The sequence below is a fragment of the Dama dama genome, chromosome 33 (assembly GCF_033118175.1).
Source record: "Dama dama isolate Ldn47 chromosome 33, ASM3311817v1, whole genome shotgun sequence".
NCBI classification, from domain to species: domain Eukaryota; kingdom Metazoa; phylum Chordata; class Mammalia; order Artiodactyla; family Cervidae; genus Dama; species Dama dama.
This window is the reverse complement of record NC_083713.1, coordinates 51,981,800-51,997,837: the sequence shown is the minus strand read 5'-3', so window position 1 is coordinate 51,997,837 and position 16,038 is coordinate 51,981,800.

The following is a 16,038-nucleotide window of genomic DNA, read 5'->3' as shown; positions in this document are numbered from 1 at the left end:
AACTTTTCTAAATAACTAAGGCTAAAAAACTGACAGATTACACAGTAATATTGGAAAATATCCACAATCATAATATGAGATTTTAATACACATGCATCAATAGCTTTAGAAGAAACTGTCAGACAGTTTAAGAAAATTCATTTTCATATATCAAGAATATATTCTATCAGGTAGAAACTAAACTAGCATACCTAATCCATAACTAGCATGTCTTTTGCAAAAGTTCAAAATTTGTGTCATAAAACTTTCCCAATATCAGTAGCATTAGAGGCAGTAGATCAGACCCCAAAATGTTAAATCTGTTTAGAAACTTTAAAGTCTTCTCTGTTGGCTCAGATGGTAAAGAATCGGCCTGCAATGCAGGAGACCTGGGTTTGATCCTTGGGTTGGAAGGATCCCCTGGAGCAGGGCATGGCAACCCAATCCAGTATTCTGGCCTGGAGAGTTCCTACGGACAGAGGAGCCTGGCAGGCTGTACTCTATGGAGTTGCAAAGAGTTGGACGTGACTCATCAACTAAGCACAGCACAGAAACTTTAAACATGTGTCACAATAACTTACAGGTTAAAGAGAAGCATGTTGTCAAATGAGGGAGAGGTTTATGATCATGGTGGCGGTGGTTTAGTCGCTAAGTTGTGTCCGACTCTTGCGACACCATGGACTATAACCAGCTAGGCTCCTCTGTCCATGGGATTCTCCAGGCAAGAACACTGGAGTGGGTTGACACTTCTTTCTCCAGGGGATCTTCCTGACCCAGGAATAGAACCTGGGTCTCCTGCATTGCAGGCAGATTCTTTAGTGACTGAGCTGTGAGGGAAACCCCTCATGATATTAATCACATTTATTTATAAAACAACTTTTGCAGTTACATGGTTTCTCAAAAATACAGGGGAAAAAAGTAACAAACCAAACCAAAAGTAGAATAAAGAAAACAAATATTAGTATTTTAAAATAAACAAAAAGCAACTAATAGAACTATAACTTTTCTTTTGGAAAAGAAAGACAAAACAATTGGAAGTAGCAACCCAAATATATTTTTTAAGCTTAAAGCAAACTTTACTTTCAAAATTATTTTAAAAAGAGACCGTTAGGTTGAAAAAATTATCTAATTTAATATATTATTTTACATATATATGTATATATATATACATATATGGGCTTCCTTGTAGCTCAGCCTGTAAAGAATTCACCTGCAATGAAGGAGACCTGGGTTAGATCACTGGGTTGGGAAGATCCCTTGGGGAAGGGAATGGTTACCCACTTCAGTATTGTTGCCTAGAGAATTCCATGAACAGAGGAGCAGAGGAGCCTGGTGGGCTACAGTCCATGGGGTCACAAACAGTCAGACTTGACTGAGCGACTAACATACACACACACACACACACACACACACACACACACACACAGAATAAATTGAGGGGGTGGATATGGTAGTCACCTTTCATCTTGTCCTCTCTATACATATTGTAGTCCAAGCTGGCATTGTTTCTGATAATTTTCTTAAGATCGTCTCTCATGTGTTTCATTAAAGTTCATGCCATTAGATCAAAGCCACACTGACAGATACTTTTCAGATAATCCTCTATCTTTGGCTCTTGCTAAGATAGCTAAAGCAATGGCACCCCACTCCAGTACTCTTGCCTGGAAAATCCCACGGATGGAGGAGCCTGGTAGGCTGCAGTCCATGGGGTCGCTAAGAGTCAGACACGACTGAGCGACTTCACTTTCACTTGTCACTTTCATGCATTGGAGAAGGAAATGGCAACCCACTCCAGTGTTCTTGCCTGGAGAATCCCAGGGACGGGGGAGCCTGGTGGGCTGCCATCTATGGGGTCGCACAGAGTCGGACACGACTGAAGCGACTTAGCAGCAGCAGCAGCAGCAAGACAGCTAAAAGACAATGCCCTTAACCTTGGTAGAAGTCTTAGTGTTACAGAGAATAACGGATTTGACTCCATACTGAATCTGTTCCTTTAATTCTAACCTTTGTGCTCTGTTTGCTGTGCTTAGTCAGACTGGCTCTGCATCATTGTAAAAGAATGCTGTCTATAAGCTGAAATATATGTGGTAACCCATTCTCAAGGCTCTGTCCCACAAATGTGACCTTTCAAAGTCTGATAGAAAGTTGCATAACAGAAAATAATGTCTTGTTGAAGTTTTATCAGAACGTTGTGACCAAACCTACAAAGCCAAGTGTAAGAACAAAGGATTCTGGTACCAAGAAATCTGCAATAAGTAGTTAAACACCCCTCCCCTTTTAGAATAAAAATGGTGAATTCTAACTTGGATAATGTGGACTTAGGGGACACTAGTCCACCATCTTCTCAGTCTTCTGGCTTTTTTAAGTTGATATTCCTTGCTGCAGCCTCTTATCTCTCCATTTGTTGGCCTGTCATGCAATGAGCAGTATGAGATTGGACTTGGTAACACTATGGCTGCTTGATTTGAAAGGATCTAGGAGGTGCAACTTTAATTTCTTGTAAGTGTCCTCTACATGACTGAATATTCTTAACATTTTGGTTTTTATGAGGTTTGAGTAGAAGATTCTGGAGTCACACTGTCAGCTTCTATATTCTTCATAACTTAAGGAGAGAATTGCAACAAGTATTCCACTTCATCACCAGCATTCCTGTAACTCCAGATTTCAATAATTTGGATTCAATATAATGTCACATCTTTCTGAGCCCTTGCTAACAGCATCTTTAATATTTTGATTTCCCCTAACAGTTTCTTCAAGTCAATTTAGACTCTATCATGCTCCTCAAAATACTTCTATTCTTTATTCACTTACCAATCTTAACGCTATTCCACATACACAGATTTTTTTTTTACCAGAAGCACCCTACTTTCAGATACCATATCCATATCAGCATTCTATTACTATACAATAATACAATTACCACTGACGTAGTAACTTAAAAAATACAATTACTCTCTGACAATTTCTATAGGTCAGGAGTGGAGGCATGGAATAATAAGATTATTCACTTCAGTTCAGTCACTGAGTCGTGTGTGACTCATTGCAACCGCAAAGACCGCAGCACGCCAGGCCTCCCTGTCCATCACCAACTCCTAGAGTTTATTCAAACTCATGTCCATTGTGTCGGTGATGCCATCCAGCCATCTCATCCTCTGTTGTCCCCTTCTCCTCCTGCCTTCAATCTTTTCCAGCATCAGTGTCTTTTCGAGTGAGTTGGTTCTTAGCATCAGGTGGCCAAAGTATTGGAGTTTCAGCTTCAGCATCAGTCCTTCCAATGAATATTGAGGACTGATTTCCTTTAGAATGGACTGGTTGGATCTACTTGCAGAGCAAGGAAATCTCAAGAGTCTTCTTGAACACCACAGTTCAAAAGCATCAATGCTTCAATGCTCAGCTTTTTTTATAGTCCAGTTCTCACATCCATACATGACTACTGGAAAAACCACAGCCTTGACTAAACAGACCTTTGTTGACAAAGTAATGTCTCTACTTTTTAATAAGCTGCTTAGGTTGGTCATAACTTTTCTTCCAAGGAGCAAGCATCTTTAATTTCATGGTTGCAGTCACCATTTGCAGTGTTTTTGGAGCCGCCAACAATAGTCTCTTACTGTTTTCACTGTTTCCCCATCTATTTGCCATGAAGTGATGGGACCAGATGCCATGATCTTAGTTTTCTGAATGTTGAGCTTTAAGCCAACTTTTTCACTCTCTTCTTTCACTTTCATCAAGAGTCTCTTTAGTTGTTCTTCACTTTCTGCCATAAGGGTGGTATCATCTACATATCTGAGGTTATTAATATTTCTCCCGGCAATCTTGATTCCAGCTTATGCTTCCTCTAGCCTGCATTTCTCATGATGTACTCTGCATTTAAGTTAAATAAGCAGGGTGACAGTATACAGACTTGATGTACTCCTTTCCCTATTTGGAACCAGCCTGTTGTTCCATGTCCAGTTCTAACTGTTGCTTCTTGACCTGCATACAGATGTCTCAGGAGGCAGGTAAGGTGGTCTGATAGTCCCATCTCTTTAAGAATTTCCCACAGTTTGTTGTGATTCACACAGTCAAAGGCTTTGGTGTAGTCAATAAAGCAGAAGTAGTTGTTTTTCTGGAACTCTCTTGCTTTTTTCATGATCCAATAGATGTTGGCAATTTGATCATTGGTTCCTCTGCCTTTTCGAAATACAGCTTGAACATCTGGAAGTTCATGGTTCATGTATTGCTGAAACCTGGCTTGGAGAATTTTGAGCATTACTTTGCTAGTGTGTGTGTGAGAAGTAATGCTGAAAATTCTCCAATCCAGGCTTCAGCAATACATGAACCGTGAACTTCCAGATGCTCAAGCTGGTTTTAGGAAAGGCAGAGGAACCAAGATCAATTTACCAGCATCCGCTGGATCATTGAAAAAGCAAGAGAATTTCAGAAAAACATCTATTTCTGCTTTATTGACTATGCCAAAGCCTTTGACTGTGTGGATCACAATAAACTGTGGAAAATTCTGAAGGAGATAGGAGTACCAGACCACCTGACCTGCCTCTTGAGCAACCTATATGCAGGTCAGGAAGCAACAGTTAGAACTGGACATGGAACAACAGACTCGTTCCAAATAGGGAAAGGAGTACATCAAAGCTATATATTGTCACCCTGCTTATTTAACTTATATGCAGAGTACATCATGAGAAATGCTGGGCTGGAGGAAGCACAGGCTGAAATCAAGATTGCTGGGAGAAATATCAATAACCTCAGATATGCAGATGACACCACCCTTATGGAAGAAAGTGAAGAAGAACTAAAGATCCCCTTGAGGAAAGTGAAAGAAGAGAATGAAAAAGTTGGCTTAAAACTCAACATTCAGAAAACTAAGATCATGGCATCTGATCCCATCACCTCATGGCAAATAGATGGGGAAACAGTGAAAATAGTGGCTGACTTTATTTTTGGGGGCTCCAAAATCACTGCAGGTCGTGATTGTAGCCATGAAATTAAAAGATGCTTACTCCTTGGAAGGAAAGTTATGACCAACCTGGACAGCATATTAAAAAGCAGAGACATACTGTAATGGTCTTTATCTTTCTGGCTTACTTCTTCTGTATGACGGGCTCCAGTTTCATCCATCTCATTAGAACTGATTCAAATGAATTATTTTTAATGGCTGAGTAAAATTCCATGGTGTATATGTACCACAGCTTCCTTATCCATTCGTCTGCTGATGGGCATCTAGGTTGCTTCCATGTCCTGGATATTATAAACAGTGCTGCGATGAACATTGGGGTGCATGTATATATGGAATTTAGAAAGATTGTAATGATAACCCTATATGCAAAACAGAAAAAGAGACATAGAAATACAGAACAGAATTTTGGGCTCTGTGGGAGAAGGCAAGGGTGGGATGTTTCGAGAGAACAGCATTGAAACATGTATATTATCTAGGGTGAAACAGATCACCAGCCCAGGTTGGATGCATGAGACAAATGCTCCAGCCTGGTCCACTGGGAAGACCCAGAGGGATCCGGTAGAGAGGGAGGTGGGAGGGGGGATCGGGATGGGGAATACATGTAAATCCATGGCTGATTCATGTCAATGTATGACAAAAACCACTGCAATATTGTAAAGTGATTAGCCTCCAGCTAATAAAAATAAATGGAAAAAAAGAAAGCAGAGACATTACTTTGTCAACAAAGGTCCATCTAGTCAAGGCTGTGGTTTTTCCAGTTGTCATGTATGGATGTGAGAGTTGGACTGTGAAGAAAGCTGAGCACCGAAGAATTGATGCTTTTGAACTGTGGTGTTGGAGAAGACTCTTGAGAGTCCCTTGGACTGCAAGGAGATCCAACCAGTCCATCCTAAGGGAGATCAGTCCTGGGTGTTCATTGGAAGGACTGATGTTGAAGCTGAAACTCCAATACTCTGACCACCTGATGCAAAGAACTGACTCACTTGAAAAGACCCTGATGCTTGGATTGAGGGCAGGAGGAGAAGGGGACAAAAGAGGATGAGATGGTTGGATGGCATCACCAACTCAATGGACATGGGTTTGGGTAGACTCTGGGAGTTGGTGATGGACCAGGAGGCCTGGTGTGCTGCAGTTCACGGGGTCGCAAAGAGTCGGACATGACTGAGCGACTGAACTGAACTGAGATGAGTGCAATTGTGCGGTAGTTTGAACATTATTTGGCATTCCCTTTTTTGGCAATGGAATGAAAACTGACCTCTTCCAGTCCTGTGGCCACTGCTGTGTTTTCCAAATTTGTTGGCATACTGAGTGCAGCCCTTTCACAGCATCATCTTTCAGGATTTGAAATAGCTCAAACTGGAATTCCATCACCTCCAGCTTTCTTCCATCCACCTTCGAGCTTTGTTCGCAGTGATGCTTCCTAAGTTCTACTTGACTTCGCATTCCAGGATGTCTGGCTCTAGGTGAGTGATTATCTGTTTCATGAATATCCTTTTTGTACAGTTCTGTGAATTCTTGCTGCCTCTTCTTAATATCTTCTGCTTCTCTTAGGTCCATACAATTGCTGTCCTTTATTGAGCCCATCTTTACATGAAATGTTCCCTTGGTATGTCTAATTTTTTTGAAGAGATCTCTAGTCTTTCCAATTCTATTGTTTTCCTCTATTTTTTGCATTGATCAGTGAAGGAGACTTTCTTATCTCTTCTTGCTATTCTTTGGAACTCTGCATTCAAATGGTTATATCTTTCCTTTTCTCCTTTACCTGGTTTCTCTTCCTTTTATAGCTGTTTGTAAAGCCTCCTCAGACAACCATTTTGCCTTGTTTGCATTTCTATAAGATTTTTGTCTTCAGGATTTTACAAGGCTGCTTTTAAGGTAAAAGCTGGAATGTGTTCTTAGCTGGAGAGTCAACTGAAGAAGAGTTAATTTGGAAGGACACTTAAACTGTTGGCAGAATTCATTTTTAGGTTATAATTCTGAGAGCTTCAAGTTTCAGTCTATCAAACAGGAATCATCTCAGTTCTTAGAGCTTATCACAGAGCCCTGCTACATGGCTTTTTCTTAGTTTGAACCTGGTAACTTGCTTCATCAGAGATAGCAAAAGAGTGAGAACAAGAGTGTTCTAGAACAAGAGTTCCCCATCCTTTTAGGAATCAGGTTGCATAGCCAGGGATGAGCCAGCAAAACTTCATCTGTTGCTCCTATTCACTCACGTTACCACCTTGCCCTGGTCTGTGGAAGAACTGTCTTCCATGAAAGCAGTTCCTAGAACCAAAAAGGTGGGAGACCACTCCTCTGATTCTTAGGCACTTACAAGACAATAGGCATTTCATAAAGTACTCTTCTTACTACCTTCCACATTCATGACATACCAAATACAAATACCCTGTGTTGTTCATCAAGGGCCCATAAGCATCATTTCATTTTTCTTTGTATAATCACATTATTCCCTCATCCTATAAATCTGTGGTGATTACAATTTTGGCCATAAATCCAAATTTCCTTTTCCCACATATATTATTTACTGAATGAATCAAGGGAACAATCTTTCAAATGAAAATGGGATTGGCTAGTCATAATTAGGCCATTAATAATACATCAGGAAAGTTACTGTTCTTCAAAACAATGAGAAAATAAATCTTTAAAGAGATTTACCTTAATGTAGACCTGTTAATCAGCAAGTGTAGTGTAATTTCTCAAAACCTATGTGAGTTCGTCACTTAATAACATTTACATAATAGTTTGAGGTCTGCATTTTTGTAATTATCATAGAAATCACTTATGGAAGCAAATGTCTTTCTTACTATTGACAGCTTCCGAGAATTTTCTCTCAGTTGTAATAAAAATATTTACACATTTTCAGGGAATTTAAGTAGTTACCGTAATAAATTAAGTAAGGTATCAACTATAATTAGAATACCACCAAATTTCATTACTAAAGATTAATCTGATCCAAAATCATCCTTATGGATTGCATAGAGACATTTATTTATGAAATAGTTAAACAAAATGTGATATGAAAATCATAAATGTTAGCAAATCATTGTTTTAGGGGGAACATATTTTTTTGGAAATCAAAATTACATATAAGTTTATAGGTAACTCTACATGAGTGGAGTTTTTGTAAAAATATCAAAGGGTCTTTTATCTTTCAAGGTACAAACGCAAGTTGTAGTGATCTTATTTGCCAAATATTTAAAATTGGTCAATTTTAGGTGATAACTGCATTGAATTTTACTCAGTGCAGAAAGTTAAATGCACGTTACTAGTAAGAGCAAATTCAGAAGGGTGTGCATAACCAAATACAAGCAAATGCGACTAACCAACCAGAACACTGTTTTTGTGAATCTCTGCTGTGGTTTTTGAAAGGGTTACAGTGTCTGAGATAATGTTGTAACACACATGGTGAATGGACTTCCCAGGTGGCACTGGTGGTAAAGAGCCCACCTGCCAATGCAGGAGACATAAGAGACCTGGGTTCGATCCCTGGGTTGGGAAGACTCCCTGGAGGAGGGCACGGCAACCCATTCTGGTATTCTTGCCTCCATGAACAGAAAAGCCTGGCAGGCCACAGTCCATAAGGTCTCAAAAAGTCAGACATGACAAGCAACTTAGCACACATGAACATGATGAATATCAAGTTTAATTTGTGATTTATGTACTAACCTGAGAAGGCACATATCAGTCAATAAAATGCTTATATGGCACATAGGTCATATAAATAAAACCAAAAAATCTTTATTATATTGATAGAGATGTTTAAATTATATCATTTTTGACATAGAAACAGTTTATGTGGTATCACTAAAATACTATAAATTGCTGATTTAAAATGTGTTAGATTCATTCTTTTACAAGTGGTTGACCAGTTTTCCCAGCACCACTTGTTAAAGAGGTTGTCTTTTTTCCATTGTATATCCTTGCCTCCTTTGTCAAAGATAAGGTGTCCATAGGTTCGTGGATTTATCTCTGGGCTTTCTATTCTGTTCCATTGATCTATATTTCTGTCTTTGTGCCAGTACCATACTGTCTTGATGACTGTGGCTTTGTAGTAGAGTCTGAAGTCAGGCAGGTTGATTCCTCCAGCTCCATTCTTCTTTCTCAAGATTACTTTGGCTATTCGAGGTTTTTTGTATTTCCATACAAATTGTGAAATTCTTTGGTCTAGTTCTGTGAAAAATACCGTTGGTAGCTTGATAAGGATTGCATTGAATCTATAGACTGCTCTGGGTAGAATAGCCGTTTTGACAATATTAATTCTTCCAATCCATGAACACGGTATGTTTCTCCATCTGTTTGTGTCCTCTTTGATTTCTTTCATCAGTGTTTTATAGTTTTCTATGTATAGGTCCTTTGTTTCTTTAGGTAGATATACTCCTAAGTATTTTATTCTTTTTGTTGCAATGGTGAATGGTATTGTTTCCTTAATTTCTCTGTCTGTTTTTTCATTGTTAGTATATAGGAATGCAAGGGATTTCTGTGTGTTAATTTTATATCCTGCAACTTTACTATATTCATTGATTAGCTCTAGTAATTTTCTGGTAGAGTCTTTAGGGTTTTCTATGTAGAGGATCATGTCATCTGCAAACAGTGAGAGTTTTACTTCTTCTTTTCCTATCTGGAAACACTTTCTAACACCATACACAAAAATAAACTCAAAATGGATTAAAGATCTAAATGTAAGACCAGAAACTATAAAACTCCTAGAGGAGAACATAGGCAAAACACTCTCCGACATAAATCAAAGCAAGATCCTCTATGACCCACCTCCGAGAATATTGGAAATAAAAGCAAAACTAAACAAATGGGACCTAATGAAACTTAAAAGCTTTTGCACTACAAAGGAAACTATAAGTAAGGTGAAAAGACAGCCCTCAGATTGGGAGAAAATAATAGCAAATGAAGAAACAGACAAAGGATTAATCTCAAAAATATACAAGCAACTCCTGCAGCTCAATTCCAGAAAAATAAATGACCCAATCAAAAAATGGGCCAAAGAACTAAACAGACATTTCTCCAAAGAAGACATACAGATGGCTAACAAACACATGTAAAGATGTTCAACATCACTCATTATTAGAGAAATGCAAATCAAAACCACAATGAGGTACCATTACACGCCAGTCAGGATGGCTGCTATCCAAAAGTCTACAAGCAATAAATGCTGGAGAGGGTGTGGAGAAAAGGGAACCCTCTTACACTGTTGGTGGGAATGCAAACTAGTACAGCCACTATGGAAAACAGTGTGGAGATTTCTTAAAAAACTGGAAATAGAACTGCCATATGACCCAGCAATCCCACTTCTGGGCATACACACTGAGGAAACCAGATCTGAAAGAGACACGTGCACCCCAATGTTCATCGCAGCACTGTTTATAATAGCCAGGACATGGAAGCAACCTAGATGCCCATCAGCAGATGAATGGATAAGGAAGCTGTGGTACATATACACCATGGAATATTACTCAGCCATTAAAAAGAATTCATTTGAACCAGTCCTAATGAGATGGATGAAGCTGGAGCCCCTTATACAGAGTGAAGTAAGCCAGAAAGATAAAGAACATTACAGCATACTGACACATGTATATGGAATTTAGAAAGGTGATAACGATAACCCTATATGCAGAACAGAAAAAGAGACACAGAAATACAGAACAGACTTTTGAACTTTGTGGGAGAATGTGAGGGTGGGATATTTCAAAAGAACAGCATGTATACTATCTATGGTGAAACAGATCACCAGCCCAGGTGGGATGCACGAGACAAGTGCTCTGGCCTGGTGCACTGGGAAGACCCAGAGGAATCGGGTGGAGAGGGAGGTGGGAGAGGGGAACGGGATTGGGAATACATGTAAATCCATGGCTGATTCATATCAATGTATGACAAAACCCACTGGAAAAAAAAAATAAATAAAAAAAATTAAAAAAAAAAAAGTTTAAAATCTAACCTGAAAAGCACAAGAGAAAATGAAATAAAAGTGACAGATAATCCAAAAAAAATAAAATAAAATAAATAAATAAATAAATAAAATGTGTTAGAATTAGAAAAACAACACAGTTATTTGTTTTACTTTTTAATCAATTATGATTGGCCAACTGGTAGTCTGAATGAATCACTACATACATATGTAATACACATGTGTACACACACACACACACACATTTACTACACAATTAAAAACAAACTGAAGCAAACAGGTAACTGGAATGTCAACAGACATTTTATATAATTATGGTTAAGATATATTGAAGTTATTGTCATGTGACTATTTTGGGGCTTTAGGTTGTGCTGGTTAATATGTATCAACTTGGCTGGGCAATGGTGCTTAGTTGTTTGATCAAACACTAGCTAGGTAATGCTATGAAGGTATTTGTCTTTAAGCAAGGAGATTAGCTGCAGTAATGCTGGTGGAACACATCCAATCAGTTGCAGATCTAAAGAGCAATAACCAAGGTTTCTCCGACAAGGAATTCTAATTCAAGACTGTAACACAGACATCTTTTCCTGAGTTTCCAGTGTGATGTCCTCACCTATAGATTAGGACTGAAATCTTAAGTGAATTTCCAGTCAGCTTACACCATGGATTTAGGACTTGCCAGCCCCACAATCATGCGAGCCAATTTCTTAAAATCTTTCTCTCTTCCCCTCTTTTTTCCCCTATATCCATGTATCCTATACTGTATATGTAATGATACGTGTCTTATATATTATATAGATGAGTAGATATGTAGACATATCTGTTGTTGTTTAGTCACTAAGTTTTGTCCTACCCTTTTGTGACCCCATGGACTGTAGCCTGCTAAACTCCTTTGTCCATTGGATTTCTCAGGCACGAATACTGGAGCGGGTTGCCATTTCCTTTTCCAGGGGATCTTCTTGACCAAGGGATCAAACCTGCATTTCCTGCACTGGTAGGTGGATTCTTCACCACTGAGCCACCAGGGAAGCCCATGTAGACATATAGACATCGGTAATATAATCTCCAACTATTCATATTTGCTTTAAGAATCTTGAGTGATGCAGTGTGTACTGCCTTACCACTTACCATCTACATAACCTTGAGACATTTCTTTGGCATCTGAGTATTTGCTTTTTCATCTTTAAAATGAAGATATATTTTATTTTATTGTAGTAATAACACTTAGGAGATCTACCCTCTTGACAGATTTTCTGTTTTGTAGGCACAATATTTAACAGGATATGATATCTCTAGAAGTTACTTGTCTTAACTGAAATTTTATACTTCTGTATGTGTTCTCAGCTGCTTCAGTCATGTCCAACTCTTTGTGACCCCATGGACTGTAGGCCCCCAGGCTCCTGTGTCTGTGGGACTTTCCTGGCAAGAATACTGAAATGGGTTGCCATGGCCTTCTCCAGGGGATCTTTCTGACTCAGGGATCGAACCCTCGTCTCTTCCATTTCCTACATTGCCGGCAGATTCTTTACCACTAAGCCACCAGGGATGCCCAGGTTACTTTTTATACTTATTGAATAGTAAATCTCTATTTTCTCCTCACCCTAGTCTCTGAAAAACACAGTTTTATTTTTTGTTTCCACAACTTTGAATGTTTTAGACACCTCATATAAGTAGAATCATGCTGTATTTGTCTTGCAATGGGCTTATTTCCTTTAGCATGACATCATCCATGTTCATGTATGTAGTCACAATGTTAGGATTTCCTCCTTTGTAAGATCGAGCAATATTTCAATATATGTATCTAACAATACTTGTAAATTTGTAATGGGAGTAAATGACATAAACAGTGAAAAGCACACCTTAAGAGTGGCTGTCACTGTGTAGGTGTTCCTACAAAGATAACTACTGAGCAAATCAAATAAGCAAATTGAAAAAACAAAGCAAAAAAATCTTTGTTTTGGTTAATCATGAATCTGGGATAAACCTACTAGGTGGGAGAAGATCAGACCAGTGTATGTCACTACCTGTCATCTATAGTAAAGTAGCAGCTTGATCACATCATTGGGAGGATCTGAGTTACCTGATTTTGCCACTCAACTCTGTTGGATGACCAAGCCAATTCATCTTGAAGAGTTTCATGTTTTTCATTGATAAACAGAGGAAATAAATGCTACAAATATTTATGAAGATCAAGTGATACAGTATATGTGAATGCAATTTGTTTAGAGCATTTTACAAATATATAAAACACTACTCCATGAAAAGTACCAAGGTGTTCCATAAAAGCAAGGTTTATATAGGGATAATATCTTTTAAGACACTTCAAGTGTCCAGGAAGAAGAATATTTTATTTAAAAAAAAAGCAACATTCAGTCTTGCTTATGCATCTTTTATTCAGTTTCAGTTCTTTGCTTCTAAATCTGAAAGATATTATTATGTGCTTACATATCATAACCCTTTCTCAATGAAAGGCAGTGCCACATCAGATATTTTCAAAATAATTACTGCTTGAGTTCTGAGCTGGTCCAGGTTGCATGCTACTAAGAAAAACATCTGAAAGATTACTGAGTGGAATTAATTTGTATCCTAGTTACTTTGCAGGTGTTTTAACTCAAAAGTTTGATCAACAATGAAAATATTCAAATTACCCATTTAAGATTTTTTTCATAGAATCACATAATAGTGTGCTCTTAAAACTTTAAAATATGTCCCTGTCTCTCTTTATAAAAATCAGACCCAAAACAAGGGCTTCTGAAACTGTTTCTAAAAACCTGTCAAAATAATAAAAGACATGAGAGCATTAAAAATACATTGGAGTAAAAATATCTCTGAAATAAGGATGTCATTTCTTCTCTAATCATCTATTGCCATTAAATTGGAACATTGGTTGGATTTCAAACATAATAAGAGGTCTCTTAAATTCAACTGTCGTATCATGTTACCCTATGTGCTTTTGTGAGATGTTATGTTAGCAAATAATGAGAAAGCAGAGTAGTATAAACTAGATAACATGACTTGACAACTGAAATTTAAAAGGGAAAGTACTTACAGTAGTTTCATGTTGGGTATCCTCATCAAGTTATAAATCTAGCAGAGGTGTTTAGTATGAAGGATGGTAAAAATATATTGCCAGGAAAGTTTCAAATTGTGCTGAGCAGTTTTAAGATGCTTCTTGGTTTTAGAAAAAATATTTATTTAAGTATTCAAATGTTAAATATGTCAAAAATGAAAAAAAAAAAAAAAACAAATTTAATTTTGACAATACTGTCTCTGAAGACTTGAAACCAAATCTTTATTCTAACACATTTCTTCCTGGAAAAGATAGTGTGATGAGATGTCTAGCTTTGAATAATAGGTATTTACATGGCAAAGGAACATCCGTAATTGAAGACCCTTTTTAAGGCTATGATATTATTTTATTTAAATCATCAATATTCTGGGCTTGGCTTACTTTACGAAGAGAAGATTCATTCTTTGCTGAAGCATAATTGCATTATCAGATATTAAGAAGAAGCCATAAACCACAAAATGGAAATTAGCCCTCCAATGGCCATTTTATACTCTGAAGAAGAATTTACTTTAACATTTTTGTTGCCAACCACAACAGTAGCATGCTAAGATGAGAAACCCAGATTTTAACATCACTCCAACCTGAATAAAATTTAAATATATGAACACTAAATTGAATAATCAATAATAGAGTTTTAGTCAGATAACCATCTCTTTGGCAGTAAATGGCATGTAGGCAAATTTATCTAAGCAAACTCCATCTTCATTAATGTCACAGCTTTGCAGAATCTTTTAGAAGCAGGAAGATATGTTCATGTTTTCCATCGCTCAATTGTTTTTCAGTCACCATTAAAAATTTGCAACAACACGACCACTTTCTCTTCATTGCCTATTCAGATTTGCAAATGGAATTTATTGCAAGTGATTCCATTTTACAGATTAAATTAATGTTATTATAAAGAGCTTTAAAACTCAAAGATATTTATGAGTCATTCTGAGAAAGGATCTGCACTCAGTTGTAATGATTAATAATAAGTCCCCCAAATCTTAACAGAAGAAATTGCCACCCTGCACATATTTTGAGCACAAAACAGATAACTATAATTCTAAAAGAGGACCCAAAGAAGCATTGTGACGTGAATGCATCAGTTGGGGTTAGCATGTTATTTGTGGATTGAGTAGTTTTGCTTTCAAAGTTGGTTGACCTGTGCCTGGATAAAGTTGAAAGTATTGCAAACTAAGCATATGAGTATTTGAGCATATATATATATATATATATATATATATATATATGTGTGTGTGTATGTGTGTGTGTGTGTGTGTGTGTATGATAGACCATTATAATAATCCCAATTAATTTCACCTCTTCAAAATTGGATATTACTAGATGCTGTTCTTGCCATCAATAGGTGAAGTCTATTGTCCATTCTCCTATATATGAGCCAGCCATGTAACCTGCATTGGCAGATGTGACTCTTAGTCTTCAGATGAATGCATGCATGTGCAGGGGCCCAGATGAGATGAGGTGAAGAATCACCTAGCTAACCTACACAATCGTGAGAAATCATAAATCACTGTTGTTTAAGCCACTGAACTTGGAAGGATATGTTTTTCAGGAATAAATAAATCCAACAATATTAAAACTAAATCACCTAAGCTTAACACTGGAATTTTGCGACTAGTTTAAAAATGACAATATATTTATTTCTTGAATATGCTAAGTGTAGAAAATATTTCTGACTATTTCATATAAAATACCATCCTAACATAATGTTGTTGAGTTATACTTGGAGTTTCACAGCTGAAGGTGAAGCTGGCATCCCTGTTGAATTAATCAACTTTCTTCGACTTGTTGAGAGGATACAATTGCCTTTAACCAATAAGAGCAAGCAGTGCATGTTGATAAGTAAAAACAATCAGGGACTTCCCTGGTGTTCCAGTGGCTGAGACTCTGAACTCCCAGTGCAAGTGGCCTGGGTTCAGTCCTCAGTAAGGAAACTATTAATAGATTCCACATGCCACAACTAAGAGCTCACATGCCGCAGATGAAGATCCTGCATGCTGCGACTAAAACCTGGTGCAGCCAAATAAATTAATTTTAAAAAGAAAGAAAAAATAACCAGGTTACTTAGGTTCGATATAAGTGAGCATACTTTAAAGATATTCTAATATTATTAGTTGA